General features: G+C 35.6%; 1 protein-coding gene and 1 long non-coding RNA gene across 2 annotated transcripts in view; both read left to right on the plus strand.

Annotated features, from left to right (window-relative positions):
- The window catches only part of LOC134667803 (uncharacterized), a 433239-nt gene that overhangs the window by 154075 nt on the left and 257959 nt on the right, over positions 1-21205 (plus strand). The window lies entirely within an intron of this gene.
- LOC134667154 (PAS domain-containing protein cky-1-like) overlaps positions 7843-21205 on the plus strand; it is a 120343-nt gene continuing 106980 nt past the window's right edge. Inside the window, exon 1 of the mRNA XM_063524464.1 lies at positions 7843-8271. The gene's annotated coding sequence lies outside the window, so the exon portion shown is untranslated. The remainder of the gene's footprint in view (positions 8272-21205) is intronic.

Consider the following 21205-nt stretch of genomic DNA (forward strand, 5'->3'; position numbering starts at 1 on the left):
GTACTTCTACCTTACGTTACATATAGGTGCAGCGCATGACTTGGGCTCGCTACCGTCCATTGTTTTTATGTAGCTTTAATTAGAATGGTTTACACTAGATGGCATTACAAGTACCAAAGTTAACCAAAATCAATAAAAAATAATAAACCTAAAATACAGTTCACATAAAATATATGCGTCGCCTACAGAGTTATTAGTATAAATAAATAAAGACCGAGTCTGATGACTGACCGAAAAATAACTGCTATAATCTAAAATATACAAAGAAACGAGTACATGCCCGACACAAATCAAAATACGTTACGTGCAATACGTATTACGATTGTTGTGATTTACCAATTTCAACGCAGCACTTACTCCTTATTGAATTATGATCGAAACGAATTCAATACTGCTGTTTTGGTTTTTTTACTTATTAGGCGTAGTCGTTTGTATGAATTTATACATTCCCATTCCGTCCCAATCTTTAGTAATATTACTCTAAAGTCATCCACATATTCATATTACATCACAGCAACAGGGGAAGGGGGGAGGGGGTTTCAAAAATCGAAATTTTGTATGATGTAATATATCAAATATATGGACGACGCCTTTACAGATTATTCTTTGTCATTTGATTTGACGTAGTAACCAGTAGGTACTATGAATTCAGAAATAGATCAACACATATGAGTGCATAAATAATAAATCTTAAAGGGTTGAATTAGTTTTATTATAATGATTTAGGCAAACACCTCAGAAGATCACATATACAGTATTCAGTAAAAATGTTACTCTTAAGTTATTTTAAGATCCGATTCCATTTGTTGCCCGTTTTTGTGAGAACGAATCGGTAGAGCGGCATGCTTGGCATTTACGGAAATTCAGTTTTTCTGTAGATTCCCGCCGTGATTGCCGTGGCAGACACAATGTGACGGAATCCCAAGTCTTAATCATGCTAAAGGAATGTTAAAAATGTTGAAATGCATACAATTACTTACGATTTGTTTCTTATTTTACTGAGCACAGTAAATTTATTATTTGTCCTACATATGGCGTGTATACCTATCTAAAAGACATTATATTATACACAATTATAGATAATCGACAATATCGACATTGTTCCATTTTTATGACCGTCACTTTCGCACTTACATACTTGTTAGAACGTGACAGGCTTGGTGACAAGCATTAAAAATGCGACAGTGTGCCGATTTGGATCCTGAAATAGAAATCTATTAGACATCTTTTAGACATCACCAAGATACGATAACGATATGTTTAAGATCTAACCCGTCAAATTTGACATTTGCGCGATTCTGGAGATACTCTTGAACGATTTCCACAGGATATGACTTGAGATCTAATTCGCATCTAATAGATATCTTACTCTATCTAACGTAAGTGTAATTGCGCTGCAAAAGAGAACTAGTTGATATCTAAACTATAACGTATCTAGAATGGATCTAGTACCTACGTGTCGTGTCTTATGAATATCTTGAAGTTCGAATACGGCAGAGTGCTACCGCCGCAGATTTTCTGAAATTAGCACTTTTCATTGATGTTCTCTGGCACGTCTGGCACTCCAGGCGTCCAAAGCACGTTGGTCACAGTCGGCCAGGCCCCAGCAATGCAGCAGAACAGCCGGGGACAGAGCAGACGTTTGCACGTCTCTAATTCATTTCACGCTTTATTGTGAATGGGCTTTTCGAGAATTCCAAACAGGCTTTTTTGGAAGCCTTTTAAAATGGTCATTGAGGTAAGTTAGTTAGTATGTATTGTACTCATCTTTTGTTTATATTTCCTAATTATCAAAGTAAGAATATGTACCAATTTTATTTCCTAACTAGATTTTTTGTAATAATTATGGTTGGTGAATAACGATGGAATTAAAAATACATATTGGTGTCATATAATTTAAAGTAAGTATGTATTAACTTACATAAAACCCTCCAACTATCTTCTCGTAATTAAATTTATCTTTAAGGTATTATATTAATGTCAATGTCATACTTACATACAGTCGCCATCAGATATATCGGAGCGGCCAAGGTGGTCACAATATTTGAACGCACACTCTAACGCCTTGACAATAGAGGCGTGTTCAGATATTTGTGAACACCTTGGCTCCTCCGATATATCTGATGGCGACTGTACAATAATGATACCGAACGAATAAAATTTGGTAGGTACTGTGAGCAGAATATTTTAATGATTACAAATATTCGACATTATAAAAGCTTTGTAATAAAGATGATAATCAAACACCGCAGCCTATTGACGCTAGTAACTCCGGCGGTGTTAAATGCGCGTTGCCGAATCTTTATAATTATCTAAAGCCAATTTTTTTTTTCGTAGACTAAAATTACATTTCATAATATGAAATGACATTTTATGTTCATACTAGGAAATGTCATTTTAGTCTACGGAATAAAAAATAGGCTTTACCTACCTACTTCAATAGTTTAATATCGATTTGGCTGTTTAATGTGTAAGCAATTACAGGTACCTATAGTTACATATACATATAGTAGTGGTACCTAATACCTATAGTTACATATATAGTAGTGGTACCTAGTACCAGAGATGTGACTTATTTAAAATACTGTATTTAAAATGCAAATACAAAATGTAAAATACCTATTTTGTATTTAAATACCTTTTGAAGAAAACTATTTTGTATTTTATTTAAAATAGTTTTTGGGACCTATTTTCTATTTTCAAAATACAAAATACTTTATAGTAGGTAGGTAATGTAGGTAGGAGTTACAATCTCATTCTTTTAACATGGAACTGATGAATCTGCTGTTTAGTAACGTCGCACATGACCACAAGCGTAGCAAGTGGTTAAAAAAGTGGAATCTTGAGTGTTGCGAGGGTTTCAAGGCACGAGAGGAGAACAAACTTTTTGCCCTGGTGAAACACAAACGAGACGTTTTCATCACACTAACGAGAGGCATTATAATAGCTGTAAAACATTATAAATTAATACTTTAAACGTTGGCCGTTAAAAACCATCATCCATACCTACATCCTACCGGTTAATATGAGCAAACAACTAGAAATTTGCACTTTAAATAGAGGATTGATTTCAAAGAATAAAGAGAGTCTTTTCAACTCGGAAATTCCGAGTAATACTTTTTAATTCAGACTAGGTATTCACTACTCAGAGTACCTATTATCGCAAAGTATTTGTATTTTAAAAAAGTATTTTGAAAATACCTATTTCGTATTTTGTATTTAAATACAAATTCAAAAACTATTTTGTATTTTGCATTTGAAATAGTATTATCAAGGAAGTATTTGTATTTTGTATTTACATACTTTTTATAAAGTATTTTTCACATCTCTGCCTAGTACCTATAGTTATAGGTGTAGTAACTAAATAAATGTGTTAAAAACTTAAAAACTCCATAAAATAGTGTTAGTGATCGGTATAGATGCTATGCCGGTTAATGTGAAAATATGAAGCAGTCAGACAAACGTAAATTTGTTGTTAGGAAACTAAGCGTCAATTTTATTCAAAGCTTCATATCCATATCGTATCTAGACGTAGTATTTCACGTATCTTAAAGTTCGAATCGGGCCAAGTGTCAAACGTGACGTTTCTGGATGAAAAAATATCACAGATCATATCCGTAACAAACCCAGATCTAATTTATACCGTGTTATTACAATCAGAAGTCGCCTCTAGGTATGTAAGTACAGTGGATTCTAGGAAAGCTCCACTTTTGCCAGTAAATCCTGCGCGAGGCTACAAATTACGCTGCGCTGCGTCTGCGCCGGTGATAGGATATCGGCTGCCATGGAAACGGCCCGTGGGAAAGGGTCAGTGCTATGGTTACTGACCTTTGGGCTACGACGCCTTACAGTCAGTCAAAAGTAGCTTGTCATATCGCTATGGTTCGGATCATACTAAGTACTAACACAAAAAGTATTACCTATTTTGACTTTTAAGTACCTACACGTGTAATGTTTTTGAGCATTATCAATGTATTCATTATGCTAGATAAAAAAAAATGTTAGGTACTTATTAAATATTGAGCAAATGCTCTCACGAATGACATTTCTGTCTTAGTAGGTAAGTATCTTAATAATAAATTGAATAACAATTTATTCAATTGAAGCCAAGGAATCATCAGATTAAATTTGCATAATGATGTATTAACAATTTATATTTTAGACATAAGAAGCTTGAAAACTAGGTTAATAGATACATTTTACAAAAAATAGTTTGATTTTAAACTGTATGCTAAAATCTAGTTGGTGCCTCCCTAATGCTACTGCAGGCACTACCTATTGAATTTTTAATTGTTAACTCAAAATGGCGTAACACAAGCACAGTAATTTGATTTCGTAGCCATTTTCTAATATTTATAATATCACGAAAATTTTACGAAACAACAAATAAACAATTAACAAAACGAAAGCCCATTTAAACAAATTTTAACCATTTCGCACGATCCGGGGTCAATGACACATTATTTTTCACTGGATCTATATTTTTGACAAAAACTCCACAATCCATTAAAAAATCTATAACAGCATTGCCATCCCTGTTGCTCCGAACGCTCGCTAACAAATACGTAAGAGTAAAAGAGACGGGCGTAGTTCGTAAGTTTCACTTTCAAGTGGGCAGTCTTTCGCGGTGATCCGTGACGCGCGTTGTGTTTGAAGTAGAAATGACAAACGCGATGTGTAGCGACGTCTCGCTCACGCATATTTTTTACCGTTGTCATTGTGATGCAATGTTGTCATATTTTCAAGGCAATGATAACTGATGAGGCAATTTTGGCGACGCGTGAAAACGCTTTCACGATATTGACATATTATATGTATTTAAAAAAAAATACGAATTATATTATGAAAGATGATGCTCACTTACTTTAAATTCTGCTGCCTATTTGTTTTGTAGATACCTAAGTAACTTTATTAATCGTATTTACATATACGAAGTTTTGAAAACGCATTTTTGACGCCGCGCTAAGTAATTTATCTTTATTAGCAATTAAAATAAAATTGAAGTTAAAACACTTTGTACAAATCTACATCCAGCCGCAAAATTACATGCCCACTTTATGAATTTTATTTATGATGTGTTCATGCAGTTTTGCAGCTCGGTTTATGTACACAGTCTTCAACAGTCTAATTAAGTCCCACCTTATGAATAACGAGAATTACAGCAAATAATTAAAATTTGTTATTTCAGATTGACGAAATGAAGACAAAACTTTTTTTAAATAATGATGACTAAGCAGACTTCACTTTTGAATGACTTAACTTTTAAGCTGGCCCAAAAAAGGATAGGTTGGAAGCCTACTTGGAGCGCATTAGTAATAATTCTGGTTAGGATTAAGAGTCAAAAGTGGGCCAAAGTTACCCATTATTCTGTTAAAGTTACCCACATTATACCCATTGTACGTTGCCAGAACAAGGGTTACTGTATAACTTCAGGACTGCGTTGATGTCTTATGATTGCGTTATACCACGAGTTGTGTAGTTCTCATAATTAGTAGACGCCATTTTAACTCTATACACGTGATATCTATGATACCCGCCATATCAAACTTTTAAGTTTGAGAAACTAAATCCAAATGATCAAGTTATAGTCAATTAATCTCGAGCTATATTTTGTACCAAACGCAATTGAATATCTTATATTAGATACTCTAAACGTACTTAATTATCATAATCATAACACAATAAACATTCAACAATATTACCGTAGTATTTGTACTAAACGAGAAACTAAAAATATCACAAAACAATTTTCTCAGTCGTATTTATTGTACAGCAGAGCCGTCAACACACACCGTTAATTCCGTATTAATCCGTCATTAACACCGGACTGTGTTCACACTACTAATAGTTATTTTAATACATTTCTTATTGACAGATCTGCTTTTGAACACAAAAAGGCATCACGATTAGCTATGGTTCATAAAACTCGAGCATTCATAACCCAATAATCCCGTTTAAAAAAATAAACGAACCACTTCGAATGCGGCAAGGAGATGAGCTTAGTGAAAGGCTGAAGCGGAAATAAGCTTAACGATTTTAAAGTCAAGCTAAATATAATAACTCATGTCGTATCCGACAACGGCGACCTTTACAAATTCCTCTGATGAGCTGATATGGCTCGCAAAACCGAACTTAGTTTCAAATGTCCGATCGCACTGTGTGCACAATAAAGCTGCCCTTGGTCGTTATAAGTGTAAAAGTGTAAGCGTAGGACGGCTTAGGTTGAGACTTTCGTTGAAGGCGCTTTTGGTCCTGGTGTTCAAGTCTAGCTTCTTGGACAGTAGCTACTACTTCTCTTACCTTATTGCCTGCACCCATTTTGTACCTATGTCCCACCTGCACCCATTTTTTTCCACTTAGTCAATTATTTAGCAAGCACAGTGTCCAGCTACACTAATGTTCTGTCTTGTCAAGTTGCTATAATCTTTTTTTTTAATCTAACGTTGACGTTTAGCTATCAATAACCGTCTCCTTATTTTCAGTCCGAATGCGCTTGATCGGGAATACCCAACAGAAAATCAAATGCATAAGAACTATATGTCAATTACAATCTAGAAATAACTAAGATATAATCAGTTGGCGTTTCTATAGTCGAGCTAACTTTTGGTGAATTTTTTACTCCTCTAGCACAAGCCGCAAAGTTCACCTGATCACCACGCCGAGGCAACGTAAAATGTGATGAGAGACTTTATCTTGTTATGTTTGCTCTCCTACAGGCTCTGAGGGCCTACCACGAAAACCGAAATTCGCAAATTACGGGGATCTTTCTCTTTTACTACAATAGAGACATAATTAGAGTGACAGAGAAAAATGCCCGCAATTTCAATGCTCGCCCCGTAAAATGCGTTCGAGAACGACGTGTGCTTCGTCACAGAATAAATAATAGTACTAGGTACAGAAGACTCACTCTATAACAAAACGCGTCTGTCACAATCAGCACAGATATGGCCGCTTAGGTGGCGACAGCGCCACGCGCGGCTTATGGCAAACCCCAAAATTGGGGTCGAACTGATGTACTTTTAGCTACCTGTAGCAAAGCGACGAAATCGCGGAGTGAGCCACGCCTGGCTTCGTGCAAGCTGAAACAGTGAAGCCCGCTACCTCTCCCGCGGGTACTGTGGCGCGGTCCGCACGTCAAACGGACGGGCACAAGGCAAGCCGAGTCATCATCAGTCAACGACGATACCGACCGTTAGACGTGTGCCTCCATGCAAGCTGAATCCTGGGAATACGTATATCGAATACTTTTAAATACTGTTTCGTATCTGTTAGGGTTTTCTACAGGATTTAATAAAGCCCTATAACATTTACGACTATAGATATTTATGTAAATTATGAAGTTAGCAGCTTTTGCGACAGAACATGCTAGTTAGTAGATAATGCTAAACAGCTTTAATCAATACACTCTAACACCTGCCCTGTGACTGTAATCTTAACGTCGTAGTTTATAAATACAAGATTTTCCTTATTATCAAGTGACATTACGAAATAAGTTTTAGAATGAAAGGTACCTACCCATAATTTCTTATATGAAAAATAATGCAATATTTTTAATAGGTTTTGGCTTTTATCTATTTTTTTCTATCTCCTCCCCATACGTTTTAGTCAGATAATCACCATTAAAAATGAAAAGGAGAAAAAGATAAATTCTTGAAATACATCCAGTACGAATGTGTCCAAGCGCACGCACGCGCATGACATGCAACTATATGGTTGGGACCGTCAAAGCCTCAGTCAAAGGTCAAGTTTTGATAAACGTGATATCGTATCCGTAAGTTTTCGAGCATCAAGTTCTAATGCATCCCATACTGTGAGGCTTGAGAGGCTGTGTTAGTCGAAAAGCGCGCGAACTCAGTGTAGCGCCGATGCCCGTGCGCACAGCACGCCCGTTCGCCCGCGTCTGCGCAAGCGCGACCTGTCAAACTCGTTGACAGTTCCGAATTTGAATCCGAAACGCCGATTGGCGTTTTCAATTTTTCATTATTTTCTTTTCAAAATGGGACCTAGGCCAGATTTCATGCATGCTGTTGTTTAATAAATTGAGGTTTTTTATTGTTGTGACACTGTTTATCAATTATGACTGAAAATAGGCGTGAAGAGTGCCTAAATTTGTGCTAATGGATTTCTAGGTCTGTTGAATTTTGTTTAGTGATTACAAGGGCAGTCTTGACTAGTAGGTGTGAACTGATAAGGTGTGAACTTTGGAATATATTTGAATTTGTTGAGTGTATTAGATGGTTGTAGTAAAGGATTGTTTTACAGATAAACACGGTAAGCATGTTTATTTTGTTTATTCTTATTTTTTAACGTTACTATGTATCTTTAACTTAATTATTTATATGTTATTATTTTATCCAAAGTATACTAATACTTACCTGTGTATACTAATAGAGTGCGAACATTACAAAAAGTAAGAAGGCTGTACCTGTGTATGAAGAAAATACCTACTTAAAGTATTAAGTCAATCACTAAATAGTATTCTCACGACTCTAATAAAAAAAATCTGATGTTGCATGACGTCCATTACTCTGGTGACGTCTGGACTGAATTAGTATCGCCGATCTTTCTTATTATAATATACAAATACAACTAGCATTTATATATAACCATACATTTTAATTTTAACCAGACAAAGATTGCAAGATATTTATTTTATAGCTTAATCTAAACTTCAAAAGCGTAATATTTTAATTACTGGAACAATCTCAAAACGAACGACATTTTCAGTAAAAACAAAGTAATGGGGTCTTATGCTTTTATAGCTACCTACATTTAACATGTATGACTTCAAATAAATTTTACAAATACGTTTTAGGGGAGCACTTTTATCAAATATAATATGTCTAATAATTCACTCTTAACTTTACTATTCAGTAATTACGACGCTTACTGTTGGCTTGCCGCCTATGAAAAATGCCATAAAAGTGGAATATCAGACTGAAATTTAATATTTCATGTGTAATCTGAGTATTCTTTGAAGTGAAAACTTCTTTAGCGGCGCTGAGCACTTTTTGAGATGGGGAAAAATGATGAACTCGAGACAGCGTAACGCGTAACGCGCTGACGTCATGTGTGACGGATAATATTATTCACCAAAGAACGTCATAACGTATCATAATCAGGTCAATTATTTAAAACTGGACTTTTATATTAAGCAATAAAGCTCAATATTCTAATCTTGTACGGGCTGAAGTACGCTCAAAGTTACATTCTAACTTTATATCACTCCAATATAATTCAATAAAGCTACATCTTGATGAGATCGCTAATAAAAGTGAACTTTAGTACTGGTGAATAAAACTCAAAATATAAATAAATATATTTATATTTAGATGCGAGGTCTGCAAGGTAACTTTACAATTTCTATTCGAATTTTAAACAATTAACGCTACAAATTTAAGCTCACTGGCCAGCAATTCCGGAACTAAAGTTTTTCAGTAGAAAGGAGGATGGGTCAATTACACATAGTGCTGCAGACTATCTGCAGACATTTTGGACTAGTCATTGAGTTTTCACTTCTGTCGGTACTCCCGGAGTGCAACCCGTTGTTTTTTTTAATGATGACTGTATTGACCTGGATTCACATAGCATTATCTACGTGAAACATATGTTTATAACCTACAAATACATACTTGAATTTTGTTGTCTAATGATATCTATCATTCAACTTTTCACTTATTAAATAGGCCAAGCAAAGTTTTCGTTTGGGTTTTACAAACATCTTGTCAAGATTTAACTCTTGACTATGGTCACTGCATTTACAAATATTTGCTATCAGAGTTGGTACCTAAATAAAACATACCTACAAACGTACACCAAAGAAGTTTTTCCTCTTATAAAAATACTTGAATAGTCACTTAAAATCTTTTAGGAAGTATAGTTATTACTTATTAGATTGGCAATAATGGATTTCCTTTTTTTGGGTTCCGAAGCCAACATAGAACCCTTACGCTACGTCTTACGTAGGCGAACAACGCGCGAACGCGGCGCGGCGCGGCGCGGCGAAAGCGGCCGCCGCTGCGCCGCGCCGCGCCGCGCCGCCTGACATTCGCGTGCAAATCGCGCCGCACCGCGTTCGCAACGAGATCGCTTACGTAGGACACTTCTATGGGCATCAAAGGATTGATTTCGCCGCGCCGCGCCGCGCCGCGTTCGCGCGTTGTTCGCCTACGTAAGACGTAGCGTTATCGTTTGTCCACACCTATGTCTGTCCATACGTGGCTTATGTCAGTGACAGCCGAAGATGAGAAGCTAAAACAATCACGATAGAATTAAGTAGGTATATATAACTAAGTGAAGAGGAAAACTACTTATTTATAATCAGATAGTAGACAATGAAGCAAATAACATGTTTACACATACAAAATTCCTTACCTACCTAAACTGTATGACGCAGGGACATGCTTACGATGATCATGATATAAATACCTAAGTATAAGTATTTAAAGTTAGACCAAGAAAAGTCTGCAACGATTTTGATAGCACACGCAGTGCAAGTGTTATTTATACGTCATAACTTCATAGAAGTTTGACGTTTAAAACTTGCATTGCGGCTATCAAAATCGTTTCAAACTTGTCTTGGTCTTCTAGCTGTGTATTCACAAACTTTTAGACGTTGTGTATTTATTGTAATAACGGCTGCCAAACCATACCTACTCATTAGCAACTACACAGCCCGATGTGCTCTTATAGGTCAGGAAATGAATGCTCAAAAAACGTTGTAGAGGGAAATGCTAGGAACACAATTTTTGACTCCGTAACTTTGTTTAGACTAGTTAGGAGGTGAACATATCAAAAGTCCCCGGCTGTAGCCCCGGTGCTGCGGGGCAGAGGGGGGTAAGAAGGTCGAATTTTTCGGTTTTTCATTGATATCTTGGAAACTTTGCATCTTAGCGACATGACTACTAAGACAAACCGAAAGCTCATAAAATTAGTTACAAGTTTTATTTAATCAAGTTTTTCGATATCTTGAATAGTTTTTGAGATACCCGCTCTTGAAAGTTTATTTAGAGATTTTAATTTTATCTTGATATCTACATCAGTGATGCTGTTAGGCCGTGTTTGGTATCATTTTCGTATAAATCGGGGGTGCAGAATTCATTTATGGTATCACATTGACACTATTCCGAAGTAAAACCAAAATTTAAAAATATATATATTTTTTAAATCCCTCTTCACGCTTAAACCGCTGAACCAATTTCGTTGAAATTTGGTATGGAAATAGTTTCAGTCTCGACACAGGACATAGGATGGTTTTTATTACCAAAAGCATCTTTTGAGGATGTGAAAAGTGGGGTGGAAGTTTGTATGGGGAGTCAATAACCGCTGAACCAGTTTAGGTGAAATTTAGGATGGTATACATCTGTGATTTAGATGAAAATGATACCTAACATGACTTTAAACCTTGCCTTAAGCAGTATTAACCTCAGGAATTCGGTTTCGTCGACGAAGTTGAATTCCCCCCATACTCCATTTCACAACTTTAAAGGATGATTATTGAGATAAAAAGTATCTTATGTCCTGTCTTGGGGCTCGAAATAACTGTATACCAAATTACAATTAAATCGGTTGAGCGGTTTAAGCGTGAAGAGGAATTTAAAAAAAAAGGTATTTGTTTAAAGTTTATATGTTTTTTCTTAGGAATGCTGTCAATGTGATACCAAAAATGTATTCAGCACCCCCGATTTATACGAAAATGATACCAAACACTGGCTAGCAGCTTCACTAATGTAGATATCAAGATAAAATTGAAAGCCCTAAATAAACTTTCAAGAGCGGATATCTCAAAAACTATTCAAGATATCGACAAACTTGACTGAATAAAACTTGTAACAAATTTTATCAGCTTTTGGTTTCTCTAAGTAGTCATGTCGCTAAGACGCAAAGTTTCCAAGATATTAGTGAAAAACCGAAAAATGAGACCTTCTTTCCCCCCTCTCCCCCCGAGCACCGGGGCTACGGCAGGGGACTTTTGATATGTTCACCTCCTAACTAGTCCAAACAAAGTTACGGAGTCAAAAATTGTGTTCCTAGCATTTCCCTCTATAACTTCTTATTTCTTGGCCTATTAGCCGTTTTTTTTATCTAAAGCAGCCAAAATAAGCACCGAAATGTTTCTCTCATTTGTGCCATTGCAGATTCATTCTCGGGGGAGGTGTTAAAGCGTGTGATAATAAATACGTATAGCTTGACACATTTGTCAAAAAAGCGACAGTGTCATGTTTATACACAACGCGTTTTTGTTTTTGCGCGGTACCTATTATATTTTAATCTTACTGCAATAGTCTATCTTAAACTAACTCTTATTTATTTTTTCTTGTCTTTTAACTGTTATTTAATAAAATTGCTCAGAGTACCAACAATAAGACAAATGCACCGTGGTAATTAAGTAGGTACCCACCTACAATGTTTGGTTGAAAACCGTAGCATCAGTTAAAAATACAGCAACATTAAAGCTTAACTAGGTTATGGATAAAACTTACATACTCTCTTTCGGAATTGAAACGAGATCACAAGGCGTACCGTAATAGGTGGCGATCAAATATAATTGATAGGCTCTAGATAGATGCAAATAAATACCTAAAGTGAACCGGTCGCCAACCGGATATAGTTTTAAAGTCACGGCGCCACAGAGTATCTATACAGCGGCATCGGTTTTTACTGACGATGGGCTGATGCGCGGAAGACAGGTGCTTGTCAAATTTTATTTTACATGTGAATTTTTATTGTCTATGTCTGATGTGTCTAGAATATATTACCTACGTGATGGATTATTAGTAGGCACTAATCACAAATACCGTTTTGGTCATTCATTAACTAATTAATATAGTCAAATCGTAAAAAGTCTGCAGCGATTTTGATAGCCCACGCAGTGTCATTTTAAACGTCAAACTTCTTTGAAATTATGACGTATAAATAACACTTACACTGCGTGGGCTATCAAATCCGCTGCAGACTTTTATTGTTGCGACTTTAATAACACAATTGATGAATAAATAATAATAAAAATATATTATGGGACAATCATACACAAATCAATCTAACTATCCACAGCTAAATAAGGCTTATGGTGTGGGTACTAGTCGTGACGATATATATAATAGAGACATAAAGATAAATACTTAAATACATAGAAAATATCCATAACTCAGAAACAAATATATGCAGTAAACACATAAAAATGCTTTTGCAAGGATTCGCACCCGGGACCTGCTTCGTAGGTTTAGGCTAAGTTAAATTATTATTTTATTTAAAGTAACTTTTATTACACGCCATTGAGCACGATTTGCTCAATGCAATGAAAAATTTGCTCAATGTTTGTGTTTGATTTGATCGTGCTCAATGGCGTGCAATAGGAGAGGCCTACGTCCAGCAGTGGACGAGAGTAGGCTGACGATGATGATGAACTTTTATTAGGTACATAAAATATACTGAATGAATCAATGTTGTAAGTTTAAGCTGTATTGCACGTATGTTAGAAAAGTAGTAATGGTGTAAAAGTACTCCACCTGATTATAAACGGTCGTAATCCACTCGGCCGGGTGAAGGGTCACGGGTTCGATTACCGCCTACTGATTACTTTTACGTGTGGGTAACTAATTTGATTCCATTTTTTATAAAATGGAAAGTGTTTTCTCGGATAATTTTAAAGATCTTTCTCTCATAAAAAATCTAAGTAAATCTACGTACGTTTACAATCGAGTTGTATCTCGACGCATCGCAGTCCCGAATAACATAATAAATATGAATGTCAGCGTCTCTTAAAAACAAAATACTCAAGATGAAGCCCGTCCAGTATCCACGAGCAAATATTTAAATTTCAATTCGAACGTCGCATATCAATGGGGAGCCATAAGCCACCGGGCTTTTGTTTTTTAAAGGCAAAGACAATAAAGAAAAAGCCATAGAGGGAAAAAGAAAAAAACAATTGGAAACAGCATCTAGATTCGAAGCACTGGCTGATTCGAGTCTGGAAACAAAAGAAGTCTGCTCCCGCCTGACCGAGATCTTAGCGTACGGTCGCAGGCGCATCTCGTTTGCTTTTTACTTGCCCTTTTTTACGCTCCGTTCCACGAGATTTCTTTTCCCTGATGCATCACAATGAAGTCTATCGAATGACAATAGCTATTTTTGTAATGATTGTGCGTTGGACAATTGTACGAACGAGTACGTCTATATAATCGATGGAAGCTTTTGAGATTTCTATTTAATGTGTATTTACGACGAGTAAAACAGAAGTCAGTTTTAAAAATTCTTATTTTGAGTGGTCGATATCTGTTGTCTCAGTCTCTCATATTATTTTTTTATTAAATAACACCATTTGTATTATATGGAAGCATAGTGAACAACCTCTACATCTACAAAATTAGAATTTTAGGGTAATGTAGCTAAAACTCAATCTTTGTAGATGTGTCACCTGTGGATGTTGTTGACTTTGCTTCTAACTACATATACGATACCTATATTTGTTATACGTAAAACGCAAAGGTACTTTGATTTCTAATTCTACACATACAAAATAAAAAATGGATCCTCAGAAACAATTAAAATTGAAGTTACGAATACATAAGTTAAGTGTGATTTAACTCTAAGATCATCTCTGCATATTTTAATTGGTGCATGGGAAAACGGTTAGTCAGGTTCAGGGTTCGATCCCGACCAGGATATATGTTAGTCATCGTTGTTCGAGTGACTAATGTAATGGATTTTAATCTGTAATTCAACTAAGAATCACAGTAAACATGGTGAAAACAGTAAAGTTGTAGACAATTACATGTAAGTAGTAGGATATTTAATCTATAAATTTATTTTGAAGTTATTAGTGGGTAGAAATTCCATTTTGATTTAAATATTTTCTGTTTATTTGGTGATTGGTAAGGTTTCTTTAATACGGGTATAAAGGAAGACTACCAACTAGATATCCAGTCGAACTCGTTCATAACTTAAATTATGTTAACGTTTAATAAATTAGAGTAGTATATTAGAAATGTATAAACCTTTATAAACGAAAATTTGATTCTGCATAAAATAGTGTGCTAAGTATGACTACCGCGTAAAATTCTGTGTACTATACATTGACATAGAAGCAAATGAATCTTAATAGTAATTAGAATCAGTGGTAGGTACTTATAGTAAAAAACATAAACAAGAAAAGTGATAATGTACAGTTGAACAGTTTTAAAACGTTTTTTATATGAGTGTATAATACACCTATTATACACTCATTTAAATATGAGAAGGTGCTTGATATGTTTATCAATCAAATTACATGTAACAGGATACGATATATGCATATATCTGGGGTTATTTGTTAAGAAGAGCGCGTGTATACTTAGCGAAGTATCGCTAAAAGGCAAATAATAACGATTAATATCTACACTTATTTAAAGTACAACGTACTGCTTTAAAGCTATTTAACTTTGAAGATACTGAACCTAACAGGAACATTTTTCTTTAAGGAATGAATTTATAAGTATTTAAGTTTTTTTCATTATCCAGAAGAATCAAAATAATATCGAAGCAAAAGTATGTTCTCCCAAAGTGGATATTTATCTAAACTTAAACTTCAATAAAAATACTGTTAACGGATTTTTCCTGGTTTTCCAAATATTACCATAATTTTATTTTAAACATCAAGTTGACTGAACTAACTGCTTTAATGGAAACTACAATACGTAGCACAGCTATGCGTTAGAAATTAATAACCGTAAGAAAACTGAGTTTTGTCATACACAGCTCCGGAGATTGAAATTATGATAAGACGGTGCATTAGTTCTGGCAGCGTAATGGCGGCGATTAGGCTACGGAGATGTACGCTTAGTGAAATGTGGATCGGCCCGGGACGGTGATGGAATTGTGCACATGGGTATGATAATACCACAGAATAAATAATAGTATGTACTAGGTAAGTACAGAAGACTCACTCTCTAACAAAACGCGTCTGTTACGATCAGCACAGATATACCCGCTAGGTGGCGACAGCGCCACGCACGGCTTATGGCTTTCCCCAAAATTGATGGGGTGGAACGGATGTACTTTTAGCTACCTGTAGCAAAGCGACGAAATCGCGGAGTGAGCCACGCCTGATGATAATACTATTACTTATTCTGTGACTTGGGCTCGGTGCCATTGTATTTATTATAGTTCGTTTTTTTTAGCATTAGAAAGAACTCCACAGAAGTAAGCGTACAGTTTTTATCAGGCTCTTTAATTGTTAATAATTATTGAATTATCTAATGTAGCATGGTCAATACATATAATTTACTTCAAATTATTACCGCTAAAAATGCCGAATTTGGAACCACAAGCTTACTTCTGCGAAGTTCTTTCTAATGCTAAAAAAAACGAACTATAGTTACTCTTAAAATAAGTAAACGAGCAAACTGAGATTAGGGACCATAGTGCGTAAAACCTTTAGTAATGACATCGGATCGGATGGATCAGTGTAACGTGACTTCCAGTATAATCTGTAACAACTATTACGAAATCGGAGAGCACACTTTACAGATTTGAGTGACATGCTGATAAGAAAGAATTTGATTTTGGTGAGATAATAATTTGGGAAAGTAGGAATTAAGAAAATGCATGCATGATATTCCACCCCACTACCCTCAGAATTGCCTCGGAATTTGAAATTGATACAGGGTTAACTGAATTCCAGTGGCACGCCTGCGTTTAATATTGAATTAAGTTATATTTTCAAAAATTCAGCCTACCCCTGTCAACCCCCTAAATTTCCCCCTTAAATAAGAAATAAGCAGTTTTGACTTATTTACAATATGAGTGGCGGTAATTGCTATAACTGTTCAAAATTTTACGCATTAAAAAGGCATTTAACTGATTTGCAAGACCGAAGTGATCTCATAAGTGTTCCGTGAACTAAGTTTTGTACGGAACACTAAAAATGAATTAAGCGAGACGTTTTATGACTACCTATGAATATCAAAGGGCATATAATATACGTATGTAAATATGTAAAGTACAAGCACTAAAAAAACAACAATTTTGTATTCTAGCATTGGCGTTTTGTAGCATATTTGATGAAATATGTACAGTATGTACATTTACTACAGGTAAATGTAGATACGCTCGATCGTTTTACGAACAGTAGGTATACTTACATAATTATTTACAAAGGAATCATAACGAGCAAGTAAACCTGACATACAATGTAACCTAAAAAAACACCAAATGCACCAAAAACGTTTAAACAAGGACCACCTGCGTCCACCCCGTAAGTAACCGCTAAACGGCGGTGTTAATTCGACCTCTACTTACCACGTTCACCCTTCGTAAACAGTCCTTCCAAGGGTGCTAATGGGGGGTCAAAATGGGGGGTAAATATTGTTAGCATTAAATTTCGGGATCAGGTATATAGTTTGTGTTGGAGGTTCCCCTTCCAAAAATCCTGCTGTATAAATAGGTAGATGAATTATTGTTTTCTCTTATTAAATAATTCGGAAAAACTTACATAGCATAGATAATATTATTTTCAATTTACACAAGTAACTTATTTAACACAAATTAAGTAGGTGGGTATGCATCTTACACATACCTAGGATACCTAGAATGCAGCAAAAATGGTAGTGTTTTTAACAGTACCTATGCATTATAAAATCATAATAAAAAAAATGTTAATAAGTGTAGGTATATCAAGTTGAAGAATATTTTTATCTATTGAGATAAAAATATTTCTCGGCATAAATTTCTATACTTAAGATTATTTATCTTAATAGACATTTCATATCTCCATAATATTATTTAGGTGATTTAGAATAAACTGGTTGTGACATACTGTTGAAATTTTTTTGAAACCTTTCTCGTAAACTGTTATATATTTTTACTTATTACCATAAACAACATTTCAAAGTAGATAAGTTATTATGTATTATGTAGGTGTACGAAAAGGTATTAAATATTATCTACCTGAATAGTAAAACATTCCTGCAAATCCCATGGGAACTCCGAATTACACTGACGTTCAGAAACAATATGAAACTGTAGACACCGAATCGCGCAAATCGAACAAAACAAACAATCCGATATTCTATTATGGTGATCGTCTATCTTTCTCCACCTCGCGGCGTTAGAGAAAGACACGGCTACTGGTTGAAATGTCATAGGTCATTAGGTCCTAGCCATGTAGGGATTGCAATATGCCAATATGGTACTAGCCGTGACTCTAGTAGGTAGTAGGAACAATAGGTTATTGGGTATAATATTTAAGCTAAATGCGTAGAAGTTGGAGTCTGATGGCTCTGATAAGAGTAAGTTAATTGTGTGTCGATAAAATGGTCTGCGTGAAGTTAAAATATACATAGGAGGCATAGAAAGTAGGCACTAACCTGGAATATGCCCACCTGACCTTACTATGTATACCTGGTATAGTACTAAGATAGAAGGTATGCAGGATACGAGTTAATACATGCAGGATAAATACCGTTTCATCTTGCCTCATAATCGGCAAAAATATGTTTTCATAAAAGCACCCAAAAACCGAAAAAAAAGTTTCAATCATATTTTCAATGTAAAGGAACTCGTTTTCAAAATAATAGTTTATTGAACATTGCTCATAAATTCTTTAGTAATAACACTTTTACATGAAACATGCCTGCAGCTATCAATTTATCAGCCATCTCAACTTCAAGGTTCTTTATTTACACCAATTACATCTCTTTTATAAATAAAAGCCCAAAACCAAAATGTGTCCAATCATTCGACGAAAATGGACGTAATCACCTTAATGCAGGTCCTTAATACAATTCGGACCCAATTGTTGAAGACAGTCATTTAAGTACTTTGGTTTATTTTGTGTACAGCTGTATATGTATGCCACAAACTCAAATTGGATCTATTAACCTGAAAGGACTTTAAGTATTATAAATAAGTTTGGGTGTCATTATTCGGTGTTTTACCACAGCGGTGTCTTTGTTGATTCTCGGTCAAACAAATATTGTTGTAAGTTCACCTTTCGAGAATATGAAAGTTGTTGTTACTTGCCATTATTTAACAGCTATATTATGTTATGTTTTATTTTACTTCAAAAATGATGGATCATTTATATTGTATCTCTTCATTCTGAACACTATTAATGCGGAATATTTTATAGATAATAATTCATTTTACTAATAGTAATATAATAAATAATAATATAATATAATAAATAAATAGTAATATAATATTTTACTAAGAGTATATACAGCAGTGTCGGTCAATATCACTACCAGTATTATAAATGCCTGTCTGCGTGTTATCTCTTCACGTTTTAACCGCTAAACCGATTCAAATAACTCTACTATCTAGTCTAAAATAAACTTATGACGTAGAAATGTATGTCAACATTTCGTTTCGATGTGTTTCTATATACTTAGGTAACATATTACTTCGATGGCGGTGTTATGAGTAAAGTGACGTTTCATTCTAAGTAATGTTATATAACATACAGTAATTTATATCTACGTCACCAAGTGCCTACTACTGACGATAAATTGTAGACGTTTCTAAAATGGTTTTACTTATTTGCTATTTTTAGGGTTCCGTACCTCAAAAGGAAAAAACGGAACCCTTATAGGATCACTCGTGCGTCTGTCTGTCCGTCCGTCTGTCACAGCCAATTTGCTCCGAAACTAACCAACCAATTAAGTTGAAATTTCGTACACATATGTAACTCTGTGACCCAAAAACGGATATGTAACGTCAACAAATGAATTTTAAACATAGGGGCTACTTTTGGGGGGTAAACCATAAAATTAAAAATCAAAGTTTTGCAAACTATGCCGTGTTACATATCAAACGAAAGAGCTCATTGTGAGAATCTCAAATATATATCTTTTATAAATTAACGATAAAAATTTTAGAAGTTATTCAAGAAAATAGACAAAAAATGACCATTCCCCCCCCCTCTATCTCCGAAACTACTAAGTCTAAAATTCTGAAAAAAATACACAAAATAGTCCTTTACCTAAAGATGACAGGAAAACTTATTAGAAATCTAGAGTCAAGCGTGAGTCGGATTTAAAAACAAAAATGCGGTTTAGGTTTTTTTAGGGACACAGCCGCAATACTTTAAGTGAAACATGATGTAGACAGCTATTGCGAAGGCCCTAGGCCGATATCCGCATAAGGCCGAAGACCCGAAGCGTCCCGAAGAGGCGTGCCTTTAGCTTCAAGCGTGAGTTGGACTGTAGATAAAAAAATGCGACTAGGCTGTATCTGGCACACAGCCGCAATGGTACTTGTAGTACTGATTGATTAGGTTACTAGGTATTGTCACGTGTTTTAAAAAGCACTATACTGGGTGGCCAAAAATAAACTAAGTGTATTCCCGTTGCCGACGTGCAACCCCGAAATCGCGAAGAAAAATTTGGCTGTTTCATACGTTTTGGCTGGTCCGTTTTCTATGGGAGGATACATTTTTTTTCGCGATTTCGGGTCCCATAGTAAATGTTGCTCAGTAGGTATAATCCCAAAACCTCCCTGGCTACGGGAATGTGCGTATTTTTTGGCCACCTTGTAGGTATTATCTCTCTTCGGCCTTCGCTTTTAAAACACTTGCGGAAGTTGTAGGAAGCGCGACCCGTCGGACGCTCCGAGTTTTAAGCTCTACGCGGAGCCACAGAATAAATAATAGTACTAGGTACAGAAGACTCACTCTCTAACAAAACGCGTCTGTCACGATCAGCACAAATATGGCCGCTAGGTGGCGACAGCGCCACGCGCGGCTTATGGCAAACCCCAAAATTGTGGTCGAACGGATGTACTTTTAGCTACCTGTAGCGAAGCGACGAAATCGCGGAGTGAGACACGCCTGGCGGAGCTCGGTCTTCAGTCTTCGCATTTAGACACTTGTACTATTGTTCGGCATTTAATTTCCTATCTAAGCTACTTTGCATATTTGCAGAGATATAAGCCACCACGCCAGAAAACTTCATATTACATGTGTTGAAAACTTGATTGACTCTTTCGGGTTTTTCAAGACGTTTCACTCACGTCACGTTACACGTACAAAAAAAATTTGTTGAAAATTGTGTGATGTACGGAACCCTTGAAACGCGAGTCCGACTCGCACTTGACCAGTTTTTTTTGACTTCTGATGATTTTAAGTTTAAGCTATTTCTGGAAGGACTTTATTTGAAAACATAGGTACGGATACGAAGACAAAAGTATTAATCTTCATAGATATTAGAGTGGGTCACTCGTGTATGGA

This window comes from Cydia fagiglandana, chromosome 1, assembly GCF_963556715.1.
Source record: "Cydia fagiglandana chromosome 1, ilCydFagi1.1, whole genome shotgun sequence".
NCBI classification, from domain to species: Eukaryota; Metazoa; Arthropoda; class Insecta; order Lepidoptera; family Tortricidae; genus Cydia; species Cydia fagiglandana.